General features: G+C 44.6%; 1 protein-coding gene across 1 annotated transcript in view; it reads left to right on the forward strand.

Annotated features, from left to right (window-relative positions):
• Window positions 1-8,721: 8,721 nt before the first annotated feature.
• Window positions 8,722-12,558, forward strand: part of LOC126991708 (hyaluronate lyase-like) — a 99,806-nt gene continuing 95,969 nt past the window's right edge. The window contains exon 1 of the mRNA XM_050850413.1: window positions 8,722-8,863. The gene's annotated coding sequence lies outside the window, so the exon portion shown is untranslated. The remainder of the gene's footprint in view (window positions 8,864-12,558) is intronic.

A 12,558-nucleotide genomic window follows, 5' to 3' on the forward strand; every position in this document is an offset into this window, starting at 1 on the left:
CTAGACATTACATCTATGTCGGAGAGCTTAAGTAGCTGACTCCAGTTGACTGAACGTTCCCAAACTTTCGAAACGTACGTTCCCAAAGTTTTGAAATTTGTAATGTTAATAAACAGGAACTTGGGGTTCAGTGCTCAACACACACCTACAAATTCGATAATCGCTGCTGGCAAACAGTTCGCCCACCTCACACGTGTAAAATAGGTCACTTTCGTTTGTAAATAAGATATCATTAACACGGGTAAGCGTCTTAAATGCTTAGAAGAGGAACGTTTCCTCTGCCCCCTCCTCGCCTTAGCTCGTGTGGCGGCAGCAGTGTTATTGACGCCTGCGTCCGTTACAGAGACCATCTCGTCACCCTCCAGCTTCTACACCGACAGACCTACAGTCGGGGAAGGAGGGCAGGCCACCTGACTGTGGTGGTAGTCTACTATTACTGCTGCCTGCCGATCTGGGTCACACGCGAATTGCTGGCTGACTCTGGTAAGGCCTGGAGCTCGGTCTTTGGGCAGTCGGCAGCCTGTAAGTCCAGGAAGTCGGGGGAGGCGAGGCTTTGGAGAGTGACTTGGTGATGGCTCTTGGTGTCCAACATCTCGCACTCGTGGACCTTGCCTCACGTGTTTAATCCTTTGGGCCTCGATCTCCTTCCTCTGGGCCTCGCATTCCCGCATTTAAAGTTGCTGATTACGGGCTTCTCACTGTTTTCGGCGTTCAAAGGCGATGGGGTCTTACCCCGCCAGCTGGAGTGTTTCACCCTGCCGAAAGAAAGATTCGGTGATTTCCTGACGGGTAACCATCTTCTTGACTGGCTTGCCCTACACTAACCTATAGCAGACTGAGTGAGCTGAGGAAAATCTTAATCTAGAACTATGTCTAGAAATATACTCACTCCAGACAGACCTGAGCTAATGCACTACAAGCTGGAGGTGAGCTAACTGGCCACATCTAGAGCCTTTAAGGAATACACCTCTCTACACAGGCATGAATAACTAACTGCAGACTAAAAGTGAGCTAAATTGGTCCCATCTATAACTATTTCCATAATTATATCACTACCAAAGAGAAAATACACCAACCCAGGCCAGACGGTACGATGAACTTTCGTGTAGAGAAGGGGTACTTTCTCATATCGCCGACCAAACTCGACTCCCTCGAAGGGTGCAACGGGAGTAGAGAGACACTACCTTGGCTTGGAGACCTACCGGAGGGCTAAGCTGTGGGGCAGGAGACCCTCGATACAGAGAGGAGCCGTTGCTGCACCCACAACAGGGGCCATTTGCGCTAGAGCTATGGGTTCCCTCACACCGGGTGACGGCTTCCTGACTGCTGAGGGGGTATGTTCAAACGCATACGATACAGAACAATTGCTTTGGAAGGCTTAAGATTCAGAGGGTGGTCGACCCAAGCTCTTTGCTACTTTATTTAGCCAAAGGTTTATAAGTTCTTCTGGTAACCGCTTTCCAAAATAGTTATAAGGTAGAATAAGCCTTCCGAGATATGAAACTTATCATGCAATGATCTCCGAGATAACAGTAGTCTCTTTTGCGAGAGATGACATCCACAGGTCTAGAGGATGCCAGCGAAACGCTTTCTGCAAGGGTGGTGCAGGAAGGAAGGATGAAAGTAAGGAAGAGGGAAGGAGGGAGGTATTGAAGTGGGAAGGAAGGATGGAAGGGAGGAATGAAGGAGGGAAGGACTCGAGGAAGTGAAAGTAGGAAAGGAAGGAAGGGAAGAAGGAAGCGAAAGGAGGCAAGTTAAGAAGGGAAAGAGGGAGTGGAAGGAGAGAAGGAAGGAAGGAAGGAAGGGAGGGAAGAAGCGGGGAAGTGATTGGAGGGAAGGAAAGAAGAAAGGAGAAGGAGGCAATAGTTATCAGTTGTCGCCAAAAGCAGGGCACCACTAATTTGTTTTCATTTCCAGTTTCAACCATGGCATGCATGTTTTGTCCTGTTTACAAACGTCATCTTATCCATTACTTACATATGATTGATTAAAGTCACTGAAGCCTTGCCTGGAGCGTCACCGGGTGGCGTGACTATTTGTCTTTTAGACACTTGGCCAGAGGCAGGCCGAAGGGAGCAAGGCGAGGCTTCATGCATCAGCCTCACGCGACTCCCTTGAGGAGATCATGGCAGGAACACCCTTCAAGACATTCTAACCACACTAGCAAGAGGTTCCTTTCTACACTCTGCCAGCCTAAAGAAGTCTCTGTAACAACACTCTTGCTTCTATAAACTGTGGTCCCTGAACACACTCGCGCCCTGGAGAGGTCACGTCCACACTCTACCACCCGGGTGAAGTCCGGGTGAATGTCAAAGATTAAGGTAGAGAGCCGGGCTTACCTTATGGCGCGGATAACGAGGCTTGGTCCCTGTTCACGTGCCAATTGCACAGGTATTTAGTGTAGAAGCCAGATAATATGGGTAAATGTAAGATGATGATTATACGTGTGGTGTTATGGAATCTCTGGAGTCACTGAGGGCTAACACAATGGCGCAGGCTTCGCTCCGCACTACACACACAACTCGCCTTTCTTCGCCCACGTGGTCTCTCCTTGCTGGTGATGCAGAGACGCAATAGAAGGTACTGTTTTAGTATGCGGTTTACCACAGTATTTGTAGTCTACCTCAGTATGCACCAAGCGTGCGGTCTACCGGTCTGGCTTGTCTCCCGAGACCCCGCCTGATTTTGTGTTGTTATCTGAGTTCTCCTCACCTGATACCTGGATGACCTGACCTGTTTCCGGAAACCTTAGTTTGACCAGAGTAATGACGTGATCACAGTCAGGGCATTACTTCATGTCACCAGAGTACTCCTGAGTGTTCCATACTCTTATGTAAAAGGACAATCAAGGATCACTCACATCATTATCCTCCTTGCATTGAAGCCGATAGTATCAGTTCAACTCATTCTGCTAACAGTTACTGCAATGATGCTGAAAGACGTCCACAGATGTGTCATTTACACGGAGGAAACAGCAGTTTCATGTCTACGAGAAAACCATCTTCTAGACGCACTACAAGAGGCAGACCCTTGTCATTGATGTGGTAGTGCCGTGCAAGAAAACCAAAAGCGAGAGGTGCCAATCTTCGCGGTCTGTTCGGAAAGGAAACCTATTTCTCCATTATCCGGACATCAACAACAAATTAAATTGCAAACGGTATTTATCAGATTTTGCTATTATTTCTGAATGGAGAAGGAGGAACTTGGTGTCCTTAAATGACTCAAAAACTCATTTTAGACCTGCCAGCTCGACACAATCTCTTTAACAACTATTCCTTATTCTCCGACTATACTCAGCTGACCCTTTCTACAATAGCCATTCTCGGTCTATCCTTAGTAAAAATTCTGAACTGGAAAATTCAATTCTCCTCTCTCGCTATATCAGCTTGCTCGAGGTTAGACGTTCTGAAGCGTATCTGCCAGTTATGTTCCCTCTCTCAGATGCTGTCCATATATAGGGGTCATGTCCGCCCTCATTATGGTGTAAGCATATCATGTGGGAAAGAGCTCCACACACACACACACACACACACACACACACACACACACACACACACACACACACACACATCTCTGCTAGACAATGGAGTTAAAGACTCTTCGTCTTATCTACCCCTCGCTCATCTCAGTAACAGTTTTCCTCCTTTTAAATTCCGCCGTAATGTTGCATATTTTTCTGCATTCTATCGATATATTCGTCTGCTCTTCTGAACTTGATATCTGCATGCTTTCTCCCCTCCCGCGGACCCGTTCCACACGACTTGCTACTACTGCTCATCCGTCTTCTATCCAATTTACCTCCGCTGGTAAACTCGGGCAGAACTATCCTTCGTCTGCATGTCCTCCTGCCTACGATATTAACTCTTTCAAGAGAATAATATCAAGATCTCTCCAACCGAAATTGACCGTTTAGTTGGCTTTTCGTTTTATTTTATTTTATCTGAATAGCGTCTGGCAAGCTTCTTTTGCGGCTGATTTTTTTTTTTACTTGCCACTTAACTGCCTCCCTTGCTGTTAAAAAAAAAAGTCACTAGGTGTGGGCTGAATGGACCCGTCGACCACAGTTGGATGTTTGCAGGTGTTCCCTTACGTGGAAAAAGGGGGAGGGATCCCAAAACCTCGTGAGCATAGTTGAATGCTTCCAGGTGTTTGTCTACAGAGGTGAGGAGTGTGTTTATTACGATAGTGCCTTCCTTATAATTATTAATCACTAGTGGATATCGAGATGTCTTCCCTACCTATCTTATCCTCAAGCACGCCTACATTCCTGACCACTCCTCCAGAGTACCAGGGGAGTACTCCAGAGTACCACATAGCCTTTATATCTGCTACCTCGTTCGTCTTTGAGAGGGCTCTTGGGAGGCTTCATGGTGACCGCTCTTTGCTGCATACCTTCCTTTAATGGCGTGGCCTGTGGGTCACTAGGTTCTCCTCCCAACTGTTTACTTGGATTGACGGAATTCGGTGACCTGACTATCCTAGGGGGAGTTAGAGAAGCCTAGGGGGAGTTAGAGAAGCCTAGGGGGAGTTAGAGAAGCCTAGGCGTTGCGAGTGGCCACTTCCTGCTGCCTACCTACGCGTCGAGGTTGTGATGACCTGACTTCTGGGTGGGATCATGGAGGGCTGGCCTCCTCTCCCGAAGCTGTATTAATTTCGTACCTGATGTCTCTTTCATTCTGTATGTATTTCATCGTATAATACTCTAGCCAATCAAGTTTTCCCAACACGAATCGGGTGTAGGAACTCCATGGTGAGGAGGCTCCTGTCGCGGCTTTAATTATCCCAGATAACCAGGAACATTATATATGTTGGAAATAACTTTAGGTTTCGAGGTTAATAATAATCACCTATTACACTCAAAGGAAGTGAATAACCTTGAATCCTCCTCCTTTACTCCTATCTCAAGCTAAGACACAAATATAATTGTCCAACGCTAATCTGCTACTTAGGTGTGGATTTCGGAGAGGAGGTAGAAGATGAAGTGGAGGCATCAGTAGAATCCCGAAGGTGGCAGCGGCCGAGTTTTTCCACACGATTCTAACGTTTCGATAGCTTGGTACGAGTACTCGGACTTGGTCTGAACATAAGAACATAAGGTCGTAGGGAGTCTGCAAGAGGCCGACAGGCCTGTACACGGCAGCTCCTGTGAACCTAAGTTCCTGTGAGCCTAACATCACTATCCATGAATTTATCTAATCTATTTTTTTTTTTATATGACCATTGTATTGTCACTCACAGCATGATTGCCCAACTTTTTCCACTCATCTACCACTCTGTTCTTAAACCAATTTTTCCCATTGTCCTTTTGGAATCTGAACTCATCCAGTTTGAAACCATTACTACGTGTCCTACCTGGTTTCTTACCATGAAAACATTATTAATATCCCCCTTATTAGAGCCTTTCAACCATTTCTGTGTATTTGACGCTCAACAGCCTGATTTTCTTTCGGTGAATTTCTCAAGTTATGCTTTGTTTGCCAGTGCGAGGAAGGTGTGCTTCCTATAAGTCTAGTATCAAATAGCCCGGCGCTGGCTATTCCGGTCTTTCAAATTAACAAGTGTTGCCACGTCATCATGCACCACGTCGACACTTGAACCCTATTTTTTTTTTTTTTTTTTTTTACAAATGGCCTATGGCGCCGGTAGGCTAATTCCTATGGGCCTGATGGTCGGCCCGAGCCCGTCATGGCGCAGGCAATTGTTTATAGTGGTGCCATTACTATTGGCTCAAGCTGCCCCCCGTAGCTCATTCTTGATTTCACTTGCGCTGTACAGGTTCTTCTAGAGTCCGGGTTGATAGGTGGTTTTCAGTCTTAGTCTTAGGCCACTCGGCGGTGACTGAAAAATCCCAGGTGGTTAGCGGCGGATTCGAACCCACATCATGGACAACGAGCCGAATGCGAGGCCGGCACGCTAACCACTCAGCCACCGCTTCTAATTATTTGTTTGTGTGTGGCTTTAAACTACTACCAACGTTTTTTTTTAATTCTACTTGAATTGCACTAGATTTATAATGATAAAATATTCAATATATTCAGACAGAATAATTTCCACAACTATCTTCCGTCTACAAATTTTCCTTAAGTAAGAGTTAATTTCCAGCACTTTGCTGATAACAAGGTCATATTGTAGTAGTATACCCAATACTTCTGAACATCGCTGACTGTCTTTCACCTTGGCTACAACCCTTTGATGTTAGTTGCACCTGCCATGTATACGAATACCGCATTCATTGAGGAACTGACGACTAGATCATCAATTTTCTCAATCATATCTTCAATCTTTTAACGTGGATAACAAAAAATCCTTCCAATTAAGTTATTTTCTACAGCATTTCTTGTCCTGTTTTTTTTTTACTAAACTGCCGCTGACAAGAATAACATTGGAATATTCGTGTATTTCGCCATCAAGCAAAATAACCCTCTTTCTCGTGACAACTCAACCTGTTGCCTTTCTTCTTGCAGGCTAGAATCCATCACCATCAGCTAATCACGTCACTACTTGGACAATCCTGTATTCTGCCATAACTAGCTTGTCTCTCTCTCACTCACATCTAATCCCGTAACTGCTTCCCTGAAATAAAAATTCAAACACACTGCATCTGTGGCATGACCTAATTTATCAAAATTTACACATACTACTACGTCTTCCGCTTTGCAATAAATATACAACGTTTACTCCGTCAAGATTTTTTTCGTTAACTCTCTCTTACAAGCGATAAACAGGGCAGGAACCTCGTAGCAGGTGTCATGGGGTGATCACAGTCAAACACAGCGCCGGTACACAAAGGGAGAGAGCGAATTAACACATGTCTATGTTCAGTGGGGCCAGGGGGGCGAACGAGGGTCAGCGATGTCACCAGATTAATATACCTTGGTGGTGCAGTACAAAGCAATGGTAGTTCTTGACAGGAAGTCACTCGACGAATTGGCCTGGGCCACTGACTAGCTTCACACGTGTATATGGCGTTGTCGTTATATTTTAAGGAGGAGAAAGATTTAATGGACATGGACATGTGGTCCCTGTCTTACTGTATGACTATAAGACATGGACAGTAAATAGTGACTGGAGGGGCGTGTTGATGCCCTTGATACCAAGTGCATTCGCGTGATCATGGGGTATCGCTTGATATTTTTTTTTACGTCTTCGCCGGTAGCGCCGGTAGGCTTTCTTCAGGGGACTGGTGGTCGGCTCAAGCCCGTCATGGCGCAGGCAATTTTTATAGTGGCGCCATTTATGCTTGGCTCATGCTGCACCCCGGAACTCATTCTTGATTCACTTGGAGGTTTTTTCTTGAGTTCGAGTTGATGAATGATCTTCAGGACAGCATGTGGGTAGTTTTAGGCCACTCGATGGTGACTGAAAAATTCCAGTTGGTAGCTGGCGGATTTGAACCGACGTCGTCCATGGCGTGGTGAATCCAGGGTCCGCACGGTAACCACTCAGCCACCGTCTACGCTGAATGAATTACTAGCTTAGTCAGTAAAAGCAAACTCCGGACATATGGGCACGTTGCACACTACTCGGACGTCGATCCTGCTCATAGTTATTTCTGTAGGAGACAACAATGTGTAGAGGAGACCAAGGGTACGCCTATGCAACTCATGGATAGAGCAAGCTCAGCAGTCTTTAATATAAGGAGCTTGAAATGGGAGGGATAGTTCCATGGTGAATTGTTCGGGTGGATCGTCGAGAGTAAATGGGGCAAGTGAGTAAAGCGACGCGTCCCCAAGATCCTGTGATCCCTATTACTTATTAGTTAAACCTTGCATTCTCTGATGATGCAGTAATCCTGGCGAGTTCACTGGAACTTCTGGTGATGGCTATCGAGATATTGCAGTTGTATGAGGCGAAGTCCTTAGGACCCCTTTTCCAACCCTGGGGTCGCGACCCCAAGTGGGGTCGCCAAGCGTTTTTCCTGGGGCCACTAAGACCTCAAAATAAAATAAAAAAATGATGTTATTATATGATGATAACACTTATACAACTAAACTATTGGTTTCGCGGTCATATCTAGAGGTGCAGGATTGGTGTCGCTTAAAAAAGGGTTGGGAATCACTGCCTTAGGACTTTAAAGCTCCGAAGCAACGACCGAGGCACAGGTGTTTGGACGGTTGCTAATTGAAACAATAAGGTCCGTTTATTGAAGATTTAAAATACCTTCGTAGAGTAGTGCAAAACAAAGGAAGAACCACATTAATTAAAAAGTTCTACGGCGTGATGGCTTTGCCCATGGTGTCATAGACTCGGTCAGCATTAGAGTTGGCACTGTCGATACCTGTGATGATAGCCAAAGATGCGGATCTTCTAGTCGCAAAATAATAATTTGAAGAGGCCTTTGCCTTTAAGTGCTTAGGCAGATACTGTTGGAAAGACACTGTCAACTCGACGATTTCCCCATGAAACTGGATAGAGGGGCATTAACTGCATGGTCCGTGAACACCAACACAAGCTATATGGGCTACACTGCCTGAGTCGAGGTTGCTCACCGAGATGTTTCCGTAAGAGACAATCTCGACTAAAGGAAGCCAGGGGGACGCCAGTAAAGTTTTTGGAATGGCCATGTCGATAGATCATGCCATGAGTTTTAAAATTCTCTATTCCTGAATCTGTAGATCTTTCTTTCGATATTTTATGACCAACCATCCCCACCTCTTTTATCGAATTTTGCGTTGGAGCGGCAAACAATTCCATTTCCTTTTCTATTATTTTCTCTTTTCAGGCTACGTGTGTGGCAGCTCAAACCGATTGGGATATCGTCGAGAACAACGTCTTCATCTCGGCAAAAGAAACAGCGAGGAAAACTGATCCTGACGATATTACAGTTTTGATGAATGAGGATGGCTCATTCTCTGACCTTGTAGTGAGTAATAAGCATTGCAGTCTCAATCTCTGATCAAGAGTTGTTTGTGAAATATAACTAGTATAAATATATACTTGGAGATGCTATGAAGCTGCTTCAGTATTTTACGGCATTAGAAATAGGAAAACTAGGATATAAAAGTGTATAAAAGAAAAAGTCAGCTACTTTCTATCCTATAAAAATCAATGTTTAACCCGTAAACCTCGGGACCGTTTTCAAGAAAAAGTCACGCAGTGCGGCAAATACTTGTCTCAGACGACCATTTCAAAACGGTACTCCACCCATATCAACGGATTGGTTTCATGAGTGTGCAGACGACAATTATTTTATTTCCAAAAAAAAAAACGTGACTGTAATCGGTTATTTTAATTATAAGATAAAGACGATAGCTACACAGGACAAGTATCTCTCATCGACCCTGGCTGAAAACACGGAGCTCTTTTAGGCCTATATGGCGAGCGGCAGCAGGTGAAGGCAATTAAGAGATTAGCAAGGCAGTTAGATCTTCTTGGATGTCCTGCCGTCCGGCCAGGTGTTCTCGGATTCTTTGAAGGAGTGTAGCTGTATGTTTGTTTGTCTGTTTATTTATTTATTTATTTATTTGTGTGTGTGTGTGTGTGTGTGTGTGTGTGTGTGTGTGTGTGTGTGTGTGTGTGTGTGTGTGTGTGTGTGTGTGTCCTTCATTGATCTTCCTTCAGTCCCTCACTGACCTTCCTCAGTCCCTCGCTGACCTTCTTCAGTCCCTCGCTGACCTTCCTCAGTCTCTCGCTGACCTTCCTCAGTCCCTCGCTGACCTTCCTCAGTTCCTCACTGACCTTCCTCAGTCCCGCACTGACCTTCTTCAGTCCCTTGCTGACCTTCCTCAGTCCCTCGCTGACCTCCCTCAGTCCCTCGCTTATCTTTCTCAGTCCCTCGCTGACCTTCTTCAGTCCCTTACTGACCTTCCTCAGTCCCTCACTGACCTTCCTCAGTCCCTTACTGACCTCCCTCAGTCCCTCACTGACCTTCCTCAGTCCCTCACTGACCTTCCTCAGTCCCTCGCTGACCTTCTTCAGTCCCTCACTGACCTTCCTCAGTCCCTCGCTGACCTTCTTCAGTCCCTCGCTGACCTTCCTCAGTCCCTCGCTGACCTTCCTCAGTCCCTCGCTGACCACAAGACCTAAGCTAAAGGGGGGGCTTCGCTCCGCCTCGACCCCCGTAACTTCTTAACCGGGGGTGGGGGAGGGGTGGGGGCTTTGCCTTCCCTCGACCCCCCACCACCACCCTTCCAGCTCCCCCGCAACAAGAGGAAGAGGAGGAAGGAGATCGCGCGAGACAGCGCAACATGCCGCCCAGACCACGGCACTAAACTAACGCCCCGTACCCCTCCCATCCAAGAACTTATCTAACCTCTTCTTGAATGTATCTATCGTGTTGGCGCTCACCACATGACTTCTACGTCTGTTCCACTCATCCTCTACAGTTGGTAAACCAATTCTTGCCCATGTCTTTGTTGAACCTGAACTTATCCAACTTAAACCCATTGCTACGAGTTCTACCCGGTGTGGTGTCATCGGCCACCAACGTATCCTAAGACATCCCATCCAATATGTGCATGCGCGGGATTTGTTTACGAACAAAGGGTGGATGAATTGCGACACGGTACCATGTCTTTGTCGACTGCCTATCGCGATGTCTCACCTGATTTTTTTATTTTTTTTTAATCTTTTTAAAAGTAAATATTGACGTATTTTTTTAATTTGAAAATTGCTTGATATATGATAGTTTCTTCCTGCACCCTTTGTATATCAGTAAATGAGGTAAATGAGATATGTCGGTAAACATGATAAATGAGATAACCTGCTCCCCTTGTATACCGGTATATGTGATAAATGAGATGACCTACACCCCTTGTATGTCGGTAAATGTGATAAATAAGATGACCTACACCCCTTGTATATCGGTAAATGTGATAAATGAGATGACCTACACCTCTTATAAGTCGGTAAATGTGATAAATGAGATAACCTGCTCCCCTTGTAACTCGGTAAATGTGAGTAATGAGATACCCTACACCCATTGAATGTCGGTAAATGTGATAAATAAGGTATATCCTACACCCCTTGTATATCGGTAAATGTAATAAATGAGGTAACCCTACACCCCTTGTATGTCAGTAAATGTGAAAAATGAAGTTTTTTTTTTTTTTTTTGTCATTCTATAGCGCCGGTAGGCTTTCTGCAGGGGCCTGGTGGTCGGCCCAAGCCCGTCATGGCGCAGGCAATTTTTATAGTGGCGCTAGTTATGCCTGGCTCATGCTGCCCCCTGGAACTCATTTTTGATTCGCTTGTGTGGTTTCTTCTAGAATCCGGGATGATAGGTGGTCTTCTGGACAGCCTGTGGGTAGTCTTAAACCACTCGGGTGTGATTAAAAAAACCCAGGTGGTAGCGTAGGGATTGGAATCGACATTGTCCATGGCGTGATAAATGCTGACCCCGCACGCTAATCACTCAGCCACCGCCTACCCTTGTATGTCAGTAAATGTGAAAAATAAGATAACCTAAACCCCTTGTATGTCAGTAAATGTGATAAATGAGATAACCTACGCCCCTTGTATGTCGGTAAATGTGATAAATGAGATAACCTAAACCCCTTGTATGTCGGTAAATGTGATAAATGAGATAACCTACGCCCCTTGTATGTCGGTAAATGTGATAAATGAGATAACCTACGCCCCTTGTATGTCGGTAAATGTGATGAATGAGATAACCTACAACCCTTGTATGTCCGTAAATGTGATAAATGAGATAACCTACACTCTCTTCTGATTGATGGTCATGTTTCTCGGATTCTCTCCATTTAATGGTAGGTTAACTGAATTATGGGGTCCATGTCATTCTTGAATTTGACCATTTTCCCATAAAAGCTGCCATGCTGTCTTGCCACCATCTTTTTTAATTTTTTTATTTTATTTACGTCGTGGCCTATTGCGCCGGTAGGCTTCTTCCCGGTGGATCCTGATGGTCGGCCCAAGGCTTCTTCCCGGTGGGGCCTGATTGTCGGCCCAGCCCGTTTTGGCGCAGGCGAGTGTTTATAGTGGCGCCGTCTTGCATTGGGGATTGAACTCGCGTCCTACTGAACGCGGCGCCGTCACGCTATCCATTCAGCCACCGCTTCCCCAAATATATATATATATATATATATATATCTATATATATATATAAAAATATATCTAGATATATATATATATATATATATATATATATATATATATATATATATATATATATATATATATATATATATATATATATATATATATATATATATATATATATATATATATATATATATATATATATATATATATATCTTGGCTGGACAAACTACAATATCAACACTGTGTTTGTAAACATCGGGTTTCGCGCATGCGCAGATCAGGATGGGATGTCTTAGGATACGTGGATGGCAGATGACACAACACCGGCTCACTTAAAATCAAAACCTTATTGCTTATGTTCTTCATGTAACTTATTTATTTATGGACCAATATCTTTTAGTCAGAATGCTATTCAATTAATCAGGAAGGATAGGAGATTAATGATCACTATCGCTCGTTTTTTATAGAACAGTAAAAAATATTTCCTAGATATCGATGATAAAATATTAAAAAGTTGAAAAATGTTTGTCAAAAATCTAAATCAACTTCAAACAA

The sequence above is a fragment of the Eriocheir sinensis genome, unplaced genomic scaffold, assembly GCF_024679095.1.
Source record: "Eriocheir sinensis breed Jianghai 21 unplaced genomic scaffold, ASM2467909v1 Scaffold324, whole genome shotgun sequence".
NCBI lineage: Eukaryota > Metazoa > Arthropoda > Malacostraca > Decapoda > Varunidae > Eriocheir > Eriocheir sinensis.